This window comes from Scyliorhinus torazame, chromosome 1 (genome assembly GCF_047496885.1).
Source record: "Scyliorhinus torazame isolate Kashiwa2021f chromosome 1, sScyTor2.1, whole genome shotgun sequence".
NCBI classification, from domain to species: domain Eukaryota; kingdom Metazoa; phylum Chordata; class Chondrichthyes; order Carcharhiniformes; family Scyliorhinidae; genus Scyliorhinus; species Scyliorhinus torazame.
Window position 1 is genome coordinate 290742900 of NC_092707.1, and position 23000 is coordinate 290765899.

At 49.4% G+C, this 23000-nt stretch overlaps 1 protein-coding gene across 4 annotated transcripts in view; it reads left to right on the forward strand.

The window, feature by feature from the left end:
• The first annotated feature begins 3289 nt into the window (after nucleotides 1-3289).
• Nucleotides 3290-23000, forward strand: part of utrn (utrophin) — a 770758-nt gene continuing 751047 nt past the window's right edge. For all 4 annotated transcript variants that reach the window (XM_072507465.1, XM_072507476.1, XM_072507484.1 and 1 more), the window contains exon 1: nucleotides 3290-3455. The gene's annotated coding sequence lies outside the window, so the exon portion shown is untranslated. The remainder of the gene's footprint in view (nucleotides 3456-23000) is intronic.

Genomic DNA, 23000 nt, shown 5'->3' on the forward strand with positions numbered 1-23000 from the left:
CCCATTCCCCTGCCAAATTAGTTTAAACCCTCCCGAAGAGTACTAGAAAACCTCCCTCCCAGGATATTGGTGCCCCTCTGGTTCAGATGCAACCCGTCCTGCTTGTACAGGTCCCACCTTCCCCAGAATGCACTCCAATTATCCAGTTCTCCTTTTGAAAAACGTGCACCTGGCTGAAGGGCTCTGTGAAGCCGAGGAGGTGAGTAGCCATCTTTGCTCACAGGCAAAGAGCCTGGTTGCGCTGTGCTTGCCACCAAATTGCTCGGCGGGGGTTAGGGTCCCTCAGCTGGGGTCGGCTGCCATGGGTGGATGGGGGGGAGGCATTTGGGAGGGGGGCAACCACACATGGCACCACCTGGACCGTGTGTGTCCATTCCGCAGGCAACCCTTGTCCATGCCAATCTGCCCCACAAACCACCCATAACCCTCGCCGACTGCTGAACCCTCTAGCCGTGCGGCTGAAGTCTATTGCTAATCGGGAATTGACAACCGTGGTTAAGTGAGCATTTCACACAACCCAAGCGGATTCCCATGGGTGGGCGGGCCATGTAGCATGTGGGAATCATTGCCGAGCATCCCAATCAGACCGTGATGATTGGACAGTGTGCTTGAACACCACAGAAGGCAACACCACACATGCAGCAGCCAAGATCCGAACTTCACGATGGGTCCCTGCTAGCACCCTGCAGGCAAGTGAATAGCTCTTTATTTTTTCCAGGAAACTGGGAAGTGAAACACCAGCGTTTTTACGCAGGCGTGGGGACATAGACCCGTTTTTGGAGAATCCAGCCCCTTATTTTTAAACAGTCAAGGAAAGGAAGAGGGCTGATGAAAGGGGTACATATAAATTGTACAAAAGAAATGTCTCATTCTGTAAATATTATATTTTTAAATGTCTAATTGTTAACTTGTTAGAATTGGAAAATTCTAATAAAAATATTTTTAAAAAAACAAGAGAAAACAGTCACCCCACACCCTGTTAAGATCCCGTGGGGTCTTACGTGTTTCAATAAAGTCACCTCTTACTCTTCTAAACTCCAGTGGATACAAGCCGAGCCTGTCTAATCTTTCCTCAGAAGACAACCTGCTCATTCAGGTATTAGTCTGGTAACCCTTCTCTGAACTGCTTCCAATGCTTTTATATCTTTTCTTAAATAAGGTGGCCAATAATGTACACAATACTCCAGATGTGGTCTCACTCGTGCTCTGTATAACTGAAGCATAACTTCCCTACTTTGGTAATCAATTCACCTCACACTAAATGACCATATTCAATTAGCTTTCCTAATTACTTGCTGTACTTGCATACTAGCCTTTTGTGATTCATGCACTAAGACACCCAGATCCCTCTACAACTCAGAGCTCTGCAATCTCTCATCATTTAGACAATATGCTTCTCTTTTATTCTTCCTGCCAAAATACATAACATAAAATACATGGAGGATCATTTTTATTTGTTCATGGGATGTGGGCATCACTGGCAATGCCAGTATTTATTGTCCATCCCTGTTACCCTGGAGAAATTGGTGGTGAGCCGCTTTCTTGAACTGAAATCCATTTGGTGTCGGTGCTGTTATAGAGAGAGATTTTGGATTCTCTGTGAATTTTGCCAGTAACTTGTAGCTTTCTAATAATGTAAAAAATTACTCTTTTATAAAGCCTTCCACGTCCACACAAATTGCTTTTCACAGGCAATGAAATACTCTTTGGATTGGATTGGATTGGATTTGTTTATTGTCACGTGTACCGAGGTACAGTGAAAAGTATTTTTCTGCGAGCAGCTCAACAGATCAATAAGTGCATGAGAAGAAAAGGGAATAAAAGAAAATACATAATAGGGCATCACAACATATACAATGTAACTACATAAGCACTGGCATTGGATGAAGCATACAGGGTGTAGTGTTAATGAGGTCAGTCCATAAGAGGGTCATTTAGGGGTCTGGTGACAGTGGGGAAGAAGCTGTTTTTGCGCCTGTTCGTGCGTGTTCTCAGACTTCTGTATCTCCTGCCCGATGGAAGAAGTTGGAAGAGTGAGTAAGCCGGGTGGGAAGGATCTTTGATTATGCTGCCCGCTTTCCCCAGGCAGCGGGAGGTGTAGATGGAGTCAATGGACGGGAGGCAGGTTCGTGTGATGGACTGGGCAGTGTTCACGACTCTGAAGTTTCTTGCGGTCCTGGGCCGAGCAGTTGCCATACCAGGCTGTGATGCAGCGGGCCCGATAGGATGCTTTCTATGGTGCATCTGTAAAAGTTGGTAAGGGTTTGCTGTGAGGAAGGGAACTATGGGAGCCAATTTGCACACTGTGAGGCCTCAACATAACAAATAAGATAAATGGCCAGATAATCTGCTTTCAGAAAGGGTGGAATCTGACCAGGGCACGAGAACTTGAACAAGCAGACTGGGAATTGCTGTGACACATCATCCAAAAGGCAGCAACTTTAGCATTAGCCCAGGTTACATGCACAAAGCCTGGAGTGGGATTTGAACAAATAACCTGACTCAGATTGCCCTTGGGTTAGAGCCAGAACTGAAATGAGCTGTTCCACCCCCTCCCTCCCCATAGTTTAGGTGGTATATATAAATCCAAAGTGCTTTTGTTGTAAGTGTAACTGAAACAAAAAACAAAGGGTGGAAATGTACAACACGTCAGAACAGCAACAAGGTTACAACCTGTAGGTCAGCCAGAATCTGTGCAGTCAGAAGGCAGGTTTTAGTTACTGATTTAGTTATCTCAATCATACTTAAACTGTCAGCCTTTTTTTTTACATATTTGGACATGATTTACGATGCATTTCTTGCATTTTTTAAGTTTGTTTCAGATTTTCAGCAAATCCAATTATTTTCTTCACCTCTAGAACTGTAAGCATCACATGGACTGGGAGCTGATATGTCTTGGTACTTGAGGGACGAAATAACTCTAAGTGAAAGCTGCAAATTAGTTGCGTTGCCATCTAGTTTGAGGAGAGGCTGAGGGGCAGCCAGGCTTCCTGTCTAACCCCTGGTATGCAGGAATACTCCTTGATTGTGGTTGATCTCTGGGTCCCGGGGTAACCCCAGGGTTGTGGATTGAGCACTGGGTTGACTCCAGGGCTGTGGATTGCCCACTGGGCTGACTCCTGGGTTGGCCCTTGGGTTGCAGAGTGACCCTAGGTTGTAGATTGACCCCTGGGTTGCACAGAGACCCCGAGGTTGCCTCCTGGGTTGACCCCTGGTTTGCAGAGTGACCCTGGGTTGACCCCGGTGTGCGCGAGCCCCAGCCGCTTTGATTGACAGATGCCGTCATGTGACCCGGGCGCCATGTTGCGGCCGCGGTCGCCTGGAGGACGCGGCGTTTTGCGGAGCGGAAACCGCAAAGCGAACCCCGCAGGATCCGTGCGGGATCGGGGAGCCGCAGTTCAGCTCGTCCCAGAGTGAGAGGCACTGAGGAGAGACTGGAGCGGAGCCACGGGGAGGTGAGGAGGTTGGGGTCGAGGCCGCTTCAGAGAGAATCGGGAATCCGTCAGTGAGCGAGAACCGAGGGGAAAAGAGCAAAGGCCGGGCGGCTGCGGGTCAGCAGGGGTCCGGGCGGCTGCGGGTCAGCAGGGGTCCGGGCGGCTGCGGGTCAGCAGGAGCCCGGGCGGCTGCGGGTCAGCAGGAGCCCGGGCGGCTGCGGGTCAGCAGGAGCCCGGGCGGCTGCGGGTCAGCAGGAGCCCGGGCGGCTGCGGGTCAGCAGGAGCCCGGGCGGCTGCGGGTCAGCAGGGCGGCTGCGGGTCAGCAGGAGCCCGGGCGGCTGCGGGTCAGCAGGGGCCCGGGCGGCTGCGGGTCAGCAGGAGCCCGGGCGGCTGCGGGTCAGCAGGAGCCCGGGCGGCTGCGGGTCAGCAGGAGCCCGGGCGGCTGCGGGTCAGCAGGAGCCCGGGCGGCTGCGGGTCAGCAGGGCGGCTGCGGGTCAGCAGGAGCCCGGGCGGCTGCGGGTCAGCAGGGCGGCTGCGGGTCAGCAGGAGCCCGGGCGGCTGCGGGTCAGCAGGAGCCCGGGCGGCTGCGGGTCAGCAAGAGCTGACATTGTGATTGGTCAGGGGGTGGTTTTGGAGTTCCTGAATGTCAGTGGGAGCCAGGGCTGCGGTGTTCAATGGATGGGAGCTCAGGTTGGTGTGGGTGTTTGGGTTGCGCTGGGTCAGCGGGCGTTTGGGTTGCGCTGGGTCAGCGGGCGTTTGGGTTGCGCTGGGTCAGCGGGCGTTTGGGTTGCGCTGGGTCAGCGGGCGTTTGGGTTGTGCTGGGTCAGCGGGCGTTTGGGTTGCGCTGGGTCAGCGGGCGCTTGTGTTGCGGTGGGTCAGTGAATGTTTGGGTTCATAAAATATAGGAGCAGAATTGGGCCAATCGGCCCATCGGGTCTGCTCTACCATTCTATCATAGCTGATGTGTTCCTCATCTGCTACAGACCAAGAGCTGGATTGCAAAATCAGCCAGAGCATCTCCCCCCCCCCCCCCCCCCCCAGAACACATGACCTTCGAGCGGGAGTAGGCAATTTAGCCTCCTGAGCCGAACACCCTCCATGTGATCATGGCTGATCTCATACTGGCCTCAACTACACTGTCCTGCCTGTTCTCCATAACCCTTCAACCCATTTCCAATTAAAAATCTGTAATTTCTCCTTAAATTTGCTCACTGTCCCTGCATCCACTGAACTCTGCTGGGGTTGCAAATTCTACAGATTCACAACCCTTTGGGAGAAATAGTTTTTCCTCAAATCTATTTTAAATTTGCTACCTCTTATTTTCAGATTATGACCTCTCGTTTTAGATTGCTCCACAAGAGGAAGCATCAGGTCCATGTCTACTTTATCCATACCGTTTAGCATCTTGATTAGCTCTCCCCTCATTCTTCTAAACTCTAGAGAGTATAGGCCTAAACTGTTCAATCTCTGTGTTGTGCCCGGGTTGTGCTGAGTTAGTGGATGCCCATGTGTGCTGGGTCAGTGGGTGCATGCCTGGACTACCCCCACCCCAGGTTTATTTTGGTTTACTTCAATTCGTTTGATTTACTTTAATTCATGAGTTTGTGTATGCTGTTGAGTAATGTCATCTTGACATTATTCCATGTGAGGCAGATTAGGGGTGAGAAGGTCAAGAGGGCATTAATACTAAGCTTTCATTTGTGATGAGTAGTGGGAATTGAAAAGAATCATGTAATGCTGAGAATCTAAAAATCACGAAATAATGGGCAGATTTATGGTAGAAAAGGGAATTTAATATTGCATTTGTAAATTTCGTGTCAAAAACAGAAAGCTGGACACTTGCTTTGTCCTCTGTTGACAGATTGTAGTATTTTTCACATTTTCTGTCTTTAATTTGTTCGTGGATGCATCATGGTTGGGTGGGGAGTGTGGTTGTGGTCATCAGCCTCAGTGTCTTAGCCACAATCTAGAGCACATGAACTAAGACTGGCTCGTGATAATGCTGTCAAAAAAGCTACAAGGTGATTGTATTAGGTTGTATTGCATCTGAGTTGTGAGATTACTGTCTCAGCTGTTCTAAGAGTTGTAAAACAATCATCAGGGTTTGAATATCAGCAGATTGTTTCCTTACTGATGTACAAATCCTGTGCGCTGTTTTCATTCTGGTTTCTCAGCTGAACAGTAATTGTAAGCACGATGCCACAGCTGATATCAGCCTTGTGTTTGTTCACCTTCCAGAAGCAGTTGCAGTACTGAAGGGGGCCAGATGGTCTGTTGTGGCTGCGCTCCTTCTCTGCAGGTGTTCACCTAAGTGCCATTCCTCTGCCTCCTCCCTGTCGCTTTGCTTGTTTTTCCTTTTCAGATAATGATCCAATTCCCTTTGAATGACTCAATTATTCCCACCTCCACCAAACTCTCAGCCATTGTATTCCATATCCAAATCATTTGCTGTGAAGTTTTCCCTCATGTCGCCATTGCTTCTTTTGCCAATTACCTTAAATCTGTGCACTCTGGTACTTGATCTTTCTGCAATGAGAACAGTTTCTCTCCACCTTGCCCATACCCCTCAAGATTTTGAATACTTCTATCAAATCTTCTCTCAACTTTCTCTTTCCCAAGTAAGGCAGTCCCAGCTTCTCCAATTTATCGACATGAATGAAGTTCCTCATCTCTGGAACCATTTGAGGGCAGCACGGTGGCCTAGTGGTTAACACAGCTGCCCCACGGCGCTGAGGTCCCAGGTTCGATCCCGGCTCTGGGTCACTGTCCGTGTGGAGTTTGCACATTCTCCCCGTGTCTGCATGGGTTTCACCCCCACAACCCAAAAATGTGCAGAGTAGGTGGATTGGCCACACTAAATTGGCCCTTAATTGGAAAAAATAATTGGGTAATCTAAATTTAGAAAGAACAAACTCTGGAACCATTTTTGTGAATCTTTTCTACACCCATTCTAATGTTGTCACAACCTCCCGAAATAGTTTTCATCATAGATTATCATACCCGCCCCAAAAGGCCTGAATGAGGATAAAATTCAGAAGTTGATAAGGAGTCAGCTAAAAGGGGTAATGTCACCAAATCCAACGTTCCATTTTTATGAGCAATTGTATTGATTTAATTGCAGCGAGTAAATTTCACCTTTTACTTTGGTGTGTAAGGTTAAGTCGCCATTGTCCCAGATGACCATAGGCTGCTTTTCTATGAGGGGAGAGCTGACTGGTGTTGATGTAACCTGAGGGTCACCACACCTCAGGCGAGGAGCAAAGTTGAGAAGGCGGAGCCATCATGAATAACCTTAGCCATTTGACTCTTCTCTTGCTCTATCAGTAGCAGAACTTAAAGCCACCTGGCTCCAGCTTACTGACATTCTCTTTCTCTGATCCCACCCCCCCCTTATTCTCTGGCTACTTTCTCCACTTTGATTGTCATCTTGAAAGCTATCCATTTGACTATACTTTGGTCCCAGATCACTAAATTGCTGTAACGTTTGGTTTTGTTGCTCTGTGAAGTGTTCTGGACTGTTTTTCGTTAAATACAAGCATATTCAAGAGACTACAGGTGTCCTTTGTGCCTTAATTTCTGGACAGTAAGAAGTCTTACAACACCAGGTTAAAGTCCAACAGGTTTGTTTCGATGTCACTAGCTTTCGGAGCGCTGCTCCTTCCTCAGGTGAATGAAGAGGTATGCTCTAGAAACATATATATAGACAGATTCAAAGATGCCAGACAATACTTGGAATGCTCGCATTAGCAGGTGATTAAATCTTTACAGATCCATCTGGATCTGTAAAGATTTAATCACCTGCTAATGCTCGCATTCCAAGCATTGTCTGGCATCTTTGAATCTGTCTATATATATGTTTCTGGAGCATACCTCTTCATTCACCTGAGGAAGGAGCAGCGCTCCGAAAGCTAGTGACATCGAAACAAACCTGTTGGACTTTAACCTGGTGTTGTAAGACTTCTTACTGTGCTCACCCCAGTCCAACGCCGGCATCTCCACATCTTAATTTCTGGAGATGGAGCAATGACAACTTTCACCAAGACCGTAAAACAATTTGTGTTAGAAATATTAAGTAATTTGCTTTCTAAAAAGAATGAGAAATGGTGGTTTTCTGGAAGTCATATTGAGAATGTTCCTTTTTAATTAAAATTTCTACGTTCGCTGCCAAAGTGTGTTCTCCAAGAATGAATATTTCTCGTCTCATTTAGAACAAAGTCATATTGCTGGGGGTCATGAGATGTGAGTGCGGGAGCGCCTGCGTTTCTCCAAGCTCTGGTTCTACTTGCCTTTTAATCCTTTATTTTATCTTAATGCACATACCATAATTACTTTTGGGATATATGTCTTTCACTATATCCCTGGATGATCCTGGCTAGATTTTAGTGATGGGAGCTGAGTTAAATAAAAATAAAACAATCCTTGTCGTTTGAGGCGGTTGGAGGTTGCTGGATTGGGCCCCAGCTTGTCGTGGTGAGTTTGTTCGTGAGTGGACCGATGCCTCGGCGGTGCTGTCGGCGTCAAGGTGATGGCTGCCATTACAAATTATGTTTTGAACGATGCTCTTGGCTCCGTGGTGCAGGTATTTGGTGGCCACTTTAATGTACATATGTGAAATATGTTTGAGAAAATAATAGAAGCGGAGCAGAAAATCCTGTTATTTGGTAGACAAATTTCTCTGATGAAAGTCCGCCTTTAGTCTTTGGAAAACCTTCTGTCAGGTAAGTCATCTTGACCGACTCTAGGTGCAGGGGCTGGACAAGGAGTGCTTGTCTCTTGTGAGGAGTGGAGGGATGAGTTTCTGACTGATTTAAAAAAAAAAAAAAATGTTTATTCAAAGTTTTTCAATTTTTACAAAACACTCCAAAAAGGAAAGAAAATATACAAAATAAAAATAAAAAGGGCAATACGCCAACAAACAGAGCAACTTAATCCTCTAACCCTTAAACGATTTAACAAATTAAGAACAAAATGGGGCAAATGCCCCTTGCATAAACCAAAAGTGTGTTATTCTGTTCTGGCAAAAGCAATACAGAGTTGGTAATGTGATGTGGTTTGTGCACAGCCTTGCCCTTTTTTTAATGTGCTGTATTCCTTGCATTTATGAAGCGGGAGTACGTTTTAGACCCCTATACCTGTTTTTTTGTATAGAAGATGAGTAGAGCTGTGGTGAGATGGTGGGTAGATGATGTGGTGGTGGGTGGTAGGGTTAGATCAGTCTTCACTTAGATTGAGAAAGGCCCCCAGTTAGAACTATTTGTATCGGGTTTTTATTTGCATTTTTGTTGCTTGAGTCTAGAATCTGTACTTATCTCCTATGAAAGCCTGGATAGATCATGTATCCTAGAGAGGACTGGGTTCCTTGTGACTCTTCTTTGTGGCTGACATCTCTGGAGCTCTAGGGGGAAATTGTGTGAGTCTGGGGCTGGTCGGTTAATCCTTGCCCGATTTGTTGAAATGAGAGTCCGTATGGTGTGGATCAGTGTTGTTAGAATCCTCCTTTGGTTTCGGGGTAGGTTTGATGGGGGAGTTAGTCCAAGTAGTCTCTCAGTTGTAAGAGGAACAGTCATGCGTTTCTATGGCTGCAAAAGCGACTCCAGGATAGTATGTTGTCTCCCTAGTGCCAGGATCAGGATGTCACTTAACGGCTGCAGGGCATACTGAAGGGGAAGGGCAAACAGACAGATATTGTGGTACACAATGGCACTGACGATGCAGACAGGAAAGGGGATGAGATCCTGAAAGCAGAATTTAGGGAACTAGGAAGTAGATTAAAACGCAGGTCCCATTACTTCCAGAGCCATGTTCCAGTGAGTATAGAAACAGGTGGTTATTCCAGATGAATGCGTGGCTGGAGAGATGGTGCAAGAGGGAGGGCTTTAGATTTCTGGGACATTGGGACCGTTTTTGGTGGGATCTGTACAAGGTGGATTGTTTGTACCTGAACCAAAATGGGACCAGCGTCTGAGCAGGGAGTTTGGCAATTGCTGTTGGGAGGTGTTAAACTAACTTGGCAGGGGCCTGGGATCCTGAGAGAAGGTTCAGGGATAAATGCACAGCCAAAGTTCGAGGAGACATTAAGTGAGTCAGGAAGGAATAGAATGTCTAGACCTGTTAAGTCACAAGGGAGTTTGGCAAGATTGGATGGTATTTATTTTAATGCGAGGAGTCTAATGAACAAGGCAGATGAATTGAGGACACAAATTAAAACATGGGGATATGTTATTGCTCCCACTGAGACATGGTTGAGAGAGAGACAGGAATGGCAACTCAATGTTCCAGGATACAGAATCTTCAGACGGGATAGGGAAGGAGGTAATAGAGGGGATGGGTGTTGCAATTTTGATCAGGGAATCAATTGCAGCAGTAAGGAGGGATGTCATCTTAGAAGGCTCTTCAACTGAGGCCACATGGGTAGAACTTAAAAAACAAAAAAGAGCAATCACATTGTTGGGAGTGTTCTATTGGCTCCCTAACAGTCCGCGAGAGACTTCCGGGTGCGGCTATGCAGAGCTAGGTCGCATATTCGGTAGCTCCTGCTTGGAATGGACTTTTGGGCTCTTTTACAGGGCCCCCACGGCATTTGTTTGACATTTCCCGGTGTGGCAAGAAGACTGCAGCATTCCCCTGACAGTGTCCCCCAGGAATGTTATGTCTTTTGGCTACCAGACCCGGCAGAAACAGTAAAAGATTTGGCTTGAGCTGCAGGTTTAGATAAAAGCCTCTTCCAGCATGCAGGCGGGGGAAGGGCAAGCTTAAAGCTGCAATCCGACTTGACTCTATCAAAGGTGAATTCTAGCAGCAGAGGGAACAACTGTGAAAAGATCTACCAAGGCCATTGAAGAAGCAGGGACGAGGCTTCCGGTGGCGGCCATGGAGGAGTAGGTCGCGCATTCGGCAGCTCCCGTCTGGAACTGACTCTCAGACCTTTTTCAGAAGTTTCCATAGACTTTTTAAATGGACCAGAAGTGTAACGGCCAAAGGAGCGGCACTGGAGCAATGGGAGAAGCGAGGGAAAGAAAACAAAATGGCGGCGGCCAGGGACAAAGGGGAGCTGCAGGAGTTCATCAAGCACTGCTTCGAGGAGCAGCGAGAGGAGATGTTGGCGCCTATGCTTTTGGCAATTGAAGGACTCTGGATCACCCAGAAGGTCCACGAAGCTAAGATCCAGGAGGTACAGAAAAGAGTCAGTCAGAACGAGGACGAGCTCGTGGGCCTGGCGGTGAGAGTGGGGCAGAACGAGGCGCTACACAAGAGGTGGGCGGGAAGACTCGAAGACCTGGAGAACAGGTTGAGGAGAAAGAATCTGCGAATCCTGGGTCTCCGAGGGAGTGGAGGGGGCTGATGCCGGGGCATACGCGAGCACGATGCTCGAGGCGATGATGGGCACGAAGGCCCCTTCGAGGCCGCTGGAGTTGGACGGGGCACATCGGGTGCTGGCGAAGAAGCCCCAGGCAAATGAGCCGCCAAGGGCGATGGTGGTGAGGTTCCACCAGTTCATGGACAGAGAATGGGTCCTGAGATGGGCCAAGAAGGAGCGGAGCAGTAAGTGGGACAATGCAGAGATCCGAATATACCTGGACTGGAGCACGGAGGTTGCAAAGCGGAGAGCGGGTTTGTTGTACCGGAAAGAAGTGAAGTTCAGAATGCTGCAGCCAGCGCGACTGTGGGTCACATACAAGGGCCAACACTATTACTTCTAAACGCCTGAAGAGGCGTGGACCTTTGTACAAGCCGAAAAGTTGGACTGTAACTGAGGGTTTGTGAGGGTAGGGGGGATGTTTGAGGTTTGATGTGTGATGGTTGTTGTATATAGGGGGTCAATTACACGCAGGAAATGTTACATGGGCTGGGGGAGAGAGACAAGGCCGCGACAGGAGCTGCGCCAGAGGGGGCGGAGCGGGCTTTGGAAAGCGCGGGGTGTTTTCCCGCGCGCGGGAAGAAAGGCGGGAAGGGGAACGAAGGAATGCATATGGATTGGGCGACTCCCACGCGGGGAGGTCAATGGGACAGCGGGGGAAGCCGGGGTCAGCAGGCATCAGCTGACTTACGGGAGTGACATGGGGGGAACAAAAAAGCTAGACAGGGGTCTAGCGGGGGGAAGGTGGGGGAAAAAGGGTTGCTGCTGCACTGGCCGAAAGGGAATGGGACACAGAAGAGGCGGTCGGGACGGGGATCCCCCCTCTGGGGGACTGGAGGGTGAGGGAGGCGTGGACACAGGACTGGCCCAGAAAAGGAGATCGCTAGTCGGCGGGGTGTGGGGGGGGTGGTGAGAGCCCCTCCAATCCGGCTGATAACGTGGAATGTGAGGGGCCTGAATGGGCTGGTGAAGAGGGCTCGAGTGTTCGCGCGCTTAAAGGAACTGAAGGCGAACGTGGCCATGTTCCAAGAGACACACCTGAAGGTGGCGGACCAGGTCAGGCTAAGAAAGGGATGGGTAGGACAGGTATTCCACTCGGGACTGGATGCGAAGAATAGAGGGGTGGCAATATTGGTGGGAAAGCGGGTGTCATTTGAGGCCAAGACTATTGTAGCGGACAATGGAGGGCGATATGTAATGGTGAGCGGTAGGCTGCAAGGGATGTGGGTGGTGTTGGTAAACGTATACGCCCCGAACGGTGGGCAGCACGGTAGCATTGTGGATAGCACAATTGCTTCACAGCTCCAGGGTCCCAGGTTCGATTCCGGCTTGGGTCACTGTCTGTGCGGAGTCTGCACATCCTCCCCGTGTGTGCGTGGGTTTCCTCCGGGTGCTCCGGTTTCCTCCCACAGTCCAAAGGTGTGCAGGTTAGGTGGATTGGCCATGATAAATTGCCCTTGGTGTCCAAAATTGCCCTTAGTGTTGCGTGGGGTTACTGGGTTATGGGGATAGGGTGGAGGTGTCGACCTTGGGTGGGGTGCGCTTTCCAAGAGCCGGTGCAGACTCGATGGGCCGAATGGCCTCCTTCTGCACTGTAAATTCTATGAAAACTATGAACTGGGATGATGCAGGATTCATGAAGCGTATGTTGGGGCGCATTCCGGACCTGGAGGTAGGAGGCCTGATAATGGGAGGGGCCTTCAATACAGTGTTGGATCCAGCACGAGACAGCTCCAAATCAAGGACTGGAAAGAGGCCGGCGGCGGCCAAGGTACTTAGGGGGTTTATGGATCAGATGGGGGGAGTGGACCCATGGCGGTTTGCAAGGCCGCAGGCCAGGGAATTTTCTTTCTTCTCCCATGTACACAAAACCTACTCCCGGATAGATTTCTTTGTTCTGGGTAGGGCGCTCATCCCGAGGGTGGAGGGGACGGAGTATTCGGCTATAGCCGTTTCGGACCATGCCCCACACTGGGTGGAACTGGAGCTGGGAGAGGAGAGGGACCAAGGCCCGTTGTGGCGGCTGGATGTGGGACTGCTGGCAGACGAGGTGGTGTGTGGGAAGGTGAGGGGGTGTATCAAAAGGTACTTGGAGGCCAACGACAACGGGGAGGTGCGGGTGGGGGTGGTATGGGAGGCGGTGATCAGGGGAGAGCTAATCTCCATTAGGGCTCATAGGGAGAAGACAGAGGGTATGGAAAGGGAGAGGTTAGTGGGGGAGATTTTGCGAGTGGACAGGAGATACGCAGAGGCCCCGGAGGAAAGATTACTTGGGGAAAGACGACGGCTCCAGACGGAGTTTGACCTGTTGACCACAGGGAAGGCGGAGGCACAGTGGAGGAAAGCGCAGGGGGCGACCTAAGAGTATGGGGAAAAGGCTAGTTGGATGCTGGCACACCAGCTCCGTAAGAGGATGGCAGCGAGGGAAATAGGGGGAGTCAAAGATGGAAGGGGAGTCACGGTTTGGAGTGCGACGAAAATAAACAAGGTATTCAAGGCCTTTTATGAAGAGCTGTACAGATCCCAGATCCCAGCCCCCAGCGGGGGAAGAGGGGATGAGACGATTCCTAGATCAGCTGAGATTCCCGAGGGTGGAGGAGCAAGAGGTGGCTGGTTTGGGGGCACCAATTGGGTTGGAGGAGCTGAGCAAGGGTTTGGGGAGCATCGAGGCGGGGAAGGCCCCGGGACCGGACGGATTCCCGGTGGAGTTCTACAGGAAGTACGCAGACCTGTTGGCCCCGCTACTGGTGAGGACCTTTAATGAGGCAAGAGAGGAGGGGACCCTGCCCCCGACAATGTCGGAAGCGACAATTTCTTTGATCCTAAAGCGGGACAAGGACCTACTGCAATGTGGATCGTACAGGCCGATCTCGCTCCTCAATGTGGATGCAAAGTTGCTGGCAAAAGTGCTGGCCACGAGGATCGAGGACTGTGTCCCGGGGGTAATCCACGAGGACCAGACGGGATTTGTAAAGGGCAGGCAACTAAACACCAATGTGTGGCAGCTCTTAAACGTGATAATTATGCCATCGGAGGAGGGAGAGGCGGAGATAGTGGCAGCTATGGACGCGAGAAGACCTTTGACCGAGTAGAGTGGGAGTACCTCTGGGAGGTGCTGCGCAGGTTTGGGTTCGGGGTAGGGTTTATCAATTGGGTTAAGCTCCTTTACAGAGCCCCGATGGCAAGTGTAGTGACGAACCGGCGGAGGTCGGAGTACTTTCGACTGTACCGAGGGACGAGGCAGGGGTGCCCCCTGTCCCCCCTGTTGTTCGCATTGGCGATCGAACCATTGGCCATGTCATTGAGGGAGTCTAATAAATGGAAGGGGGTGGTCCGAGGGGGAGAAGAGCATCGGGTGTCGCTATATGCGGATGACCTGTTGCTGTACGTGGCGGATCCAATGGAGGGGATGGTGGAGGTCATGCAGACTCTAAGGGAGTTTGGGGAGTTTTCGGGCTATAAGCTCAATGTAGGGAAGAGTGAGCTCTTTGTATTACAGGCGGGGGACCAAGAAAGAGGGATTGGGGACCTACCGCTGAGGAGGGCGGAGGGGAGCTTTCGGTATCTGGGGATCCAGATAGCCAGGAGTTGGGGGACCCTACATAAACTGAATCTGACGAGGTTGGTGGAGCAAATGGAGGAGGATTTCAAAAGATGGGACATGTTACTGCTCTCGCTGGCGGGTAGAGTGCAGTCGATCAAAATGGTGGTCCTTCCGAGGTTTCTGTTTGTGTTTCAGTGCCTTCCCATCGTGATCACGAAGGCCTTTTTTAAGGGAGTAAGCAGGAGTATTATGGGGTTCGTGTGGGCGAATAAGACCCCGAGAGTAAGGAGAGGGTTCCTGGAACACAGTAGGGACCGAGGAGGGTTGGCGCTGCCAAACCTGGGGAGCTACTACTGGGCAGCAAATGTGGCGATGATCCGCAAGTGGGTTATGGAGGGAGAGGGGGCGGCATGGAAGAGGATGGAGATGGCGTCCTGTAAAGGAATGAGCCTGGGGGCGTTGGTGACGGCACCGCTGCCGCTCTTGCCTACAAAGTATCCCACAAGCCCGGTGGTGGCCGCAACGCTAAGGATCTGGGGCCAGTGGAGACGGCACCGGGGTGCAATGGGGAGCATTGATGTGGTCCCCGATCAGGGGTAACCACCGGTTTGTCCCGGGGAAGATGGACGGGGGGGTTCCAGAGCTGTCATCGGGCGGGGATTGGAAGAATGGGGGACCTGTTCATCGACGGGACGTTTGCGAGCCTAGGGGCACTGGAGGAGAGGTTCGAGTTACCCCCGGGAAATGCCTTTAGATATATGCAGGTGAGGGCTATTGTGAGACGACAGGTGAGGGAATTCCTGTTGCTCCCGGCACAAGAAGTTCAAGATAGGGTGATCTCGGGTGTATGGGTCGGGGAGGGCAAGGTTTCGGAAATACACCAGGAGTTGAAAGAAGAGGGGGAAGCGCTGGTAGAAGAGTTAGAACATAGAACATAGAACGATACAGCGCAGTACAGGCCCTTCGGCCCACGATGTTGCACAGAAACAAAAGCCATCTAACCTACACTATGCCATTATCATCCATATGTTTATCCAATAAACTTATAAATGCCCTCAATGTTGGCGAGTTCACTACTGTTGCAGGTAGGGCATTCCACGGCCTCACTACTCTTTGCGTAAAGAACCTACCTCTGACCTCTGTCCTATATCTATTACCCCTCAGTTTAAAGCTATGTCCCCTCGTGCCAGCCATTTCCATCCGCGGGAGAGGGCTCTCACTGTCCACCCTATCCAACCCCCTGATCATTTTGTATGCCTCTATTAAGTCTCCTCTTAACCTTCTCTCCAACGAAAACAACCTCAAGTCCATCAGCCTTTCCTCATAAGATTTTCCCTCCGTACCAGGCAACATCCTGGTAAATCTCCTCTGCACCCGCTCCAAAGCCGCCACGTCCTTCCTATAATGCGGTGACCAGAACTGTACGCAATACTCCAAATGCGGCCGTACCAGAGTTTTGTACAGCTGCAACATGACCTCCTGACTCCGGAACTCAATCCCTCTACCAATAAAGGCCAACACTCCATAGGCCTTCTTCACAACCCTATCAACCTGGGTGGCAACTTTCAGGGATCTATGTACATGGACACCTAGATCCCTCTGCTCATCCACACTTCCAAGAACTTTACCATTAGCCAAATATTCCGCATTCCTGTTGAAGGGTAAATGGGAGGAGGAGCTGGGGTAGGAGATCGAGGAAGGTCTGTGGGCTGTGGGCTGATGCCCTAGGTAGGGTTAATTCCTCCTCCTAGTGTGCCAGGCTCAGCCTGATACAATTTAAGGTAGTCCACAGAGCGCACTTGACGGGAGCGAGGTTGAGTAGGTTCTTTGGGGTAGAGGACAGATGTGGAAGGTGCTCACGGAGCCCGGCGAACCATGTCCATATGTTTTGGTCATGCCCGGCACTGGAGGGGTTCTGGAGAGGAGTGGCGGGTGCAATATCTCAGGTGGTGAAAGTCCGGGTCAAGCCAAGCTGGGGGCTAGCAATATTTGGAGTAGTGGACGAACCGGGAGTGCAGGAGGCGAAAGAGGCCGGCATTCTGGCCTTTGCGTTCCTAGTAGCCCGGCGAAGGATCTTGCTAATGTGGAAGGAGGCGAAGCCCCCCAGCCTGGAGGCCTGGATAAATTATATGGCTGGGTTCATAAAGTTGGAGAGGATTAAGTTCGCCTTGAGAGGGTCTGCGCAGAGGTTTTACAGGCGGTGGCAACCGTTCCTAGACTATCTCGCGGAGCGTTAGAGGAAGGTCGGTCAGCAGCAGCAGCAACCTGGGGGGGGGGGGGGAGAGAGAGAGAGAGAGAGGGGGGACTGCCTGGGAGGGTGGATGAGCAAGAGATAACCTGAAAGGTTGGGGAAACTGGCACGTACGGGTGAGGGCCAGTGTACAAAGCTGTGTAAATATATCATTTTGCCATGTATATATCTTGCTCAGCGCGATTTCTCGGTTTTTTTTTTGTTACGGGGTGGGGGGGGGGGGGGGGGGGGGGTATTGTTTGTAAGGGAGAAAAATTGTGTTAAAAAACTTTAATAAATATATATTTTTTAAAAACAGAAATAGAGAAATAGAAGAGCAGATATATAGCAAATTTCAGAGAAGTGTAAAAGTAATAGGGTACTGGGGGATTTCAACTTCCTCAATATTAACTGGGGAAGCCAAAGTGTTAAATGTTTAGAGGGAGCGGTATTCTTAAACTATATCCAGGAGAACTTTTTAAGTCAGTCCGTAGAAGGATCGACAAGAGAGGGGGCGGTCCTGGAGTTAATATGCTGGGTAAGTGGTTGAAGTATCAGTGGGGGAGCATTTTGCAGGCCGTGATCAGGATTGGCCCCGAGATCAAACTGGCTTCGATTTTAATAAGATTAGATATGATTTGGCTAGAGTGGACTGGGAGCAGATACATTTAGGTAAATCTGTGACAGAACAGTGGGATGCATTTAAGAAGGAAATGGGGGAGAGTGCAGGGTCAATCTGTTCCAATGAAGAAGAAGGGTGGGACCAACAAATTCAGTTCACCCTGGATATTGAGCGATTTACAACATTGGATAATGAGAAAAAGAGAGCCTAATGGCAGATATTAAGGAGCCAAAACAGCAGAAGCCCTAGAGGCATACAGAATGTGCAAGAGGGAACTTAAAAAGGGAATTAGGAGAGCAAAAAGGGGACATGAGAGGATACTGGCAGGTAAAATAAAGGAAAATCCCAACTTTGTTTGATAAGTACATTATAGGTAAAAGGTTAACTAGGGAAAGAGTAGGGCCCATTAAGACCAGAGTGGTAATTTGTGTGTGGAGTCGGGGGATGTGTGTAGGGTTCTAAATGACTACTTTCTGTTAGTGTTCACTCGTGAGAGCGACAGTATGGGTGTAGAAATCAGAGGGAATGACTATAATAAAGTTAAAGAAATTAACATAAACAAAGAGGAGGTTGTGAGTAATTTGGCAGCCTTAAAAGTAGAAAAATCTCCAGGGCCAGATTAAATGTATCCTGGACTGTTGAGGGAGGAAATAACAGGGGTGCGGCAATAATTTTAAATTCCTCTCTGGCCACAGGAGAGGTGCTGGAGGACTGGAGGATAGCTAATGTATTAGTCAAGAAGGGAGGAAGGGATATTCTGGGAAACTACAGACCAGTGATGTTTAACCTCAGTGGCAGGAAAACTATTGGGAACAACTCTAATTAGTCAAGAACAGTCAGAATGGTATGCCGATTCGGGGGAATCACAGATTTGAGCCAGGGAAGTGTGATGGGAGTTTTCGGAGATGGGAGTAGAAGGGAGTCAGGGCATTAAAGGATTTGTTTTTAGGGGGCTGGTTTGTGGGATTGAAGGAACTGGGGCGAAATGGTAGTTGGGGCAGGAGGAAATGTTTAGGTATATGCAGGTCTAAGATTTTGCTAAGAAGGAGGTAAAGAGCTTAACGGTGGCACCAGCCTCCACACTGTTTGAGGAGGTGCTGACGGCAGGGGGAATGGAGAAGGGGGTAGTTCTGGCGATTTATGTGCGATTCTGGGAGAAGAGAAGGTACCGCTGGAGGGGATGAAGGCAAAGTGTGAGGAAGAGTTGGGAGAGAACATGGAGGAAGGGTTATGGTGTGAGGTGCTCCGGAGGGTAAATACCTCAACTTCGTGGGGGAGGTTGGGACTGATATAGCTGAAGGTGGTGTATAGAGTGCACCCCACAAAGGTGAGGATAGCCGACTCTTTGAGGGGGTTGATGATGTTTGTGAACATTGCGGGGTGGGGGGGGGGCCCGCAAACCACGTTCAGATGTTTTGGCCCTGTCGAAAGCTGGAGGGGTATTGGAGTGAAGTGTTCAGGGTAATTTCAAAGGTAGTACATGTGAGGCTTGAGCCAGGTCCTCTGGAGGCCATATTCGGGGTATTGGATCGGTCGGGGTTGGAAGCGGGTGCAGCAGCAGAGGTTTTAGCCTGCGCCTCACTGATTGCCCGAAGGCGGATCTTGTTGGGGTGTAGGTCAGTTTCTCCACCCTGTGCCCTGGCGTGGCAGGGGAATCTGTTGGAGTTTTCACTCGAGAAGATGAAGTTTGGGTTGAGGGGAAGGATGGAAGGATCTACAATTCATGGGCTTTGTTTATTATGCACTTTCAAAAATTGGATGACATAGAACATTTGGGGGGGGGGGGGCTGGTTGGACTGTGTATGTTGTTGGTGACTATGTATAGGTGGATGGTGGATTCCTGAACCTTTTCTTTGATGTTTGTATTTAAAATGTTGAGGGTTGTTTGTGGGTTGGTGGGAGGGAAGAATTGGTGGCCAGGGAATTGACATTGTATTTGTTACCGTTGATTGTTTGTTGGTGGGTGTAGATTTGGGTGAAAATGTGAAAAAGGAGGAGAATTAAAAATATATATAAAAAAGAACAGGTCAGAGTGGTTTTGTTAAAGGGAGGTCATGTCTGACCAACTTGATTGAATTTTTCAAAGAGGTGACCAGGTGTGTAAATGAGGGAAATGCATTTGATGTAGTCTACCTGGACTTCAACAAGTCTTTTGATAAGGTCCAACATGGGAGACTGATAGTGAAGAGCCCATGGGACCCAAGGTAATTTGACAAATTGGATCCAAAATTGGCTGAGTGGCAGGAAGCAGAGGCTGATGATCGAGGGGTGTTGTTCTGACTGGAAGCCTGTGTCCTCTGGGGTCCCACAGGGATCAGTGTTGGGGCCCTTGCTGTTTGTGGTTTATATAAATGATTTAGCTACGAATGTAGGAGGTTTGATCAGTAAATTTGCAGATGATCCGAAAATTGATGGGGTGGTAAATAATGAGTGAGATAGCCATAGAGCATTGTTTTTTCAAACTTTTTTTGCCTGGGACCCATTTTTGCCAACAGCCCATGCCAGCACCCCTTCATGACCCACGCCGGTCGACCTTTACGACCCACCATTTTTGCTTACCTTTGATGTGACAGGTGAGCCTGCTTGGTCCTCACGATCTCACTTGCTTTGTCCTTCAATGTTACATTTCTGCTAAGGACGTCAGTTGATGATGTAAGTTCTCACTGCATCCCTTGAAAAAAATCAAGAGGTTTGTCCTTGAACTCACCATTCTAAGTCTTCAAATGCCTTTGAGGTTTTGAGGGATTTCATCTTTAATTTTCCAGTACTTCCCTGCATGTAACACATATGGGCTTTGCATCCTGATTTGCATTGCCACAATTGATAAACCCATACCTCAAGAAAATGTCTTTATACAGCTTTGCTCCTGGTTTCAGTTTCTCCTTTAATGGGTTGTTCACCAGAGGCCCTGAAGTTCACACCAGCACACTGGCATGTACAAAATGGAGGAATCTCTCTCGCGTCCAGAGCACGTGACCTCCCTGCTGCCGCTTCTGGAGAGAAGACTCCATCAATTTTCAAAAGGAATCTGCTCCTGGGTTAGCATGCTGATGTCAGGAGGAGGCTCCCAGCCTGCGCACTGCTGAGGGAGCAAACATGCGCAGGATGGCTGCAATTCTGAAAGCTGCATCGAGGCCAACATTTTTGAAAGCTGGTCGCAACCGTTGTGCACATCTTCCTGCGATCGAGAGCGCCGCGACCGATGGCCCTATGACCCTCCCGACACCTACCCGCAGGTCACGACCCTGAATTTGAAAATGACTACATAAGAGTACAGGAGGATATAGATGGGCTGGTCAGGTAGGCTGATCAGTGGCAAATGGAATTCAATCTGGATAAGTGTGAGGTGATGCACTTGGGCAGGACAAACAAGGCAAAGGAATACATGATAAATGGCAAGATGCTGGAAAGTACCGAGGATCAGAGGGATCTTGGTGTGCATGTACACCGGTCTCTTAAGATAGCAGAGCAGGTGGATACAGTGATTAAGAAGGCATATGGTACACTTGCCTTTAATGAGCCGAGGCATAGAGTTTAAGAGCAGGGAGCTTATGTTGCAAATGTATAAAATGTTGGGTCAGGCAACAACTCGAGTATTGTGTGCAGTTCTGGAATCCACATTATAGGAGGGATGTGATAGCACTGAAAAGGGTGCAGAGAAGATTTACCAGGATGTTGCCTGGACTGGAGAGATTGGATAGACGGGGGGTTGTTTTCCTTGGAGCAGAGGGGACTGAAGGGGGACATGATTGAAATATATAAAATTATGAGGGACATAGAGTAGACAGGAAGAAACCTTTCCCCTTGATTGGGGGATCAATGATTTAAGGTATGGGGCACGAATTTAAGAGGGGATGTGGGAGGAAAAACCTTTTTACCAAGAGGGCGCCAGAAAGGGTGGTTGAGGCAGAGACCCTCGTAACGTTTGAGAAGTGTTTAGATGTGCACTTGCAATCCCAGGACATGCAAAGCTATGGGCCAAGTGCTTGAAAATGAGATGAGAACGGTTAGGTTGTTTTTGACTGGTGCATATGCAATGGGCCGAAAAGCCTTTTCTGTGCCGTATGATTGAAAATTAAAATTACTTGACTCATTTGTGTGATATTTTATCTTTCTAATCTGTATTTATTTTTTTTATTTTAATCTTTATTATTGTCACAAGTAGGCTTGCATTAACACTGCAATGAAGTTACTGTGAAAATCCCCTAGTCGCGACATCTATTTGGGTACACAGAGAATTCAGAATGCCCAATTCACCTAACAGCATGTCTTTCAGGACTTGTGGAAGGAAACCGGAGCATCCGGAGGAAACCCACACATACAGACTCCGCACATACAGTGACCCAAGCAGGAATTGAACCTGGGATCCTGGTGTTGTGAAGCAACAGTGCTAACCACTGTGCTACCGTGCTGCCCATGTTTATTCCTTTGCTTTCCATTTTTATACTGTAGTTTTTTCCAAAACATTATTCTTTTCTCTTTTACACAAAGTCAATACAACTCAATTTAACTTAGCTGGAATTCTCCGGCCTTTGGAATTCTCTTTTCCCACGGGCAGTGCACCCACCTCCCGTGAGTTTCCTGGCAGTGTGGGTGGCTTCAATGGGAAATCCTGTTGACAAGCGACAGGAAGAGAGAATCCCGCTGCCAGCGGACTGCGCACAACCGAGAAACAAATGGTTGGCGGGGACCGGAGAATCTTGCCCCTTATTTCACCAAACTCAGGAGTAACTTTTTTTAAAGAAATATTTTTATTCAAATGTTATTCAAAAAGAAAAACAAAGAACACATAAATAAACATCTTACAACTACATCACAAATTCCCCCAATATACAAACCCCCCATTAAGCAATAATAAACACAGTAGAAAACATAAAGTACCCCCCCCCCCCCGGGTTGCTGCTGCTGCTGACCACCTCCTAACGCCCCGCTAGAAAGTCTAGGAACGGTTGCCACCGCCTGAAGAACCCTTGATTAGACCCTCTCAAGGCAAATTTTACCCTCTCCAATTTAATGAACCCTGCCATGTCGCTGATCCAGGCTTCAACGCTTGGGGGCCTCGCATCCTTCCACTGTAGCAGAATCCTCCGCCGGGCTACCAAGGACGCAAAGGCCAGAATACTGGTCTCTTTCGCCTCCTGCATTCCTGACTCGTCCGATACCCCAAATAGTGCTAACCCCCAGCTCGGCTTAACCTGGGTGTTCACCACCTTAGACACCGTCCTTGCAATACCCCTCCAGAACCCTTCCAGCACTTGGTATGATTTGCTGGGCTCCCCAAGCACCTCCCACACCTGTCTTCCACCCCAAAGAACCTGCTCAGCCTCGCCCCTGTCATATGCGCTCTGTGAAGAACCTTAAATTGTATCAGGCTAAGCCTGGCGCAAGAGGAGGAAGAATTAACCTTACCCAGGGCATCCGCCCACGTACCCTCGTCTATCTCCTCCCCAAGCTCCTTCTCCCATTTACCCTTTAGCTCCTCCACTGAGGTCTCCTCCTCCTCCTGCATCTCCTGGTAGATGGCCGAGACCCTGCCCTCTCCAACCCCCCCCGAGAGCACCCTATCCTGGATCCTGAGTGCTGGAAGCAGCGGGAACTCCCTCACCTGCCATCTTACAAACGCCCTTACCTGCATGTACCTGAAGGCATTTCAGGGGGGAAGCCCAAATTTTTCCTCCAGCGCCCCAAGGCTCGCAAACGTCCCATCTAAAAACAGGTCCCCCGTCCTTCTAATTCCTGCCCTGTGCCAGCTCAGGAACCCTCCATCCATTCTCCCCGGGACGAACCGATGGTTCTCCCGGATCGGGGACCAA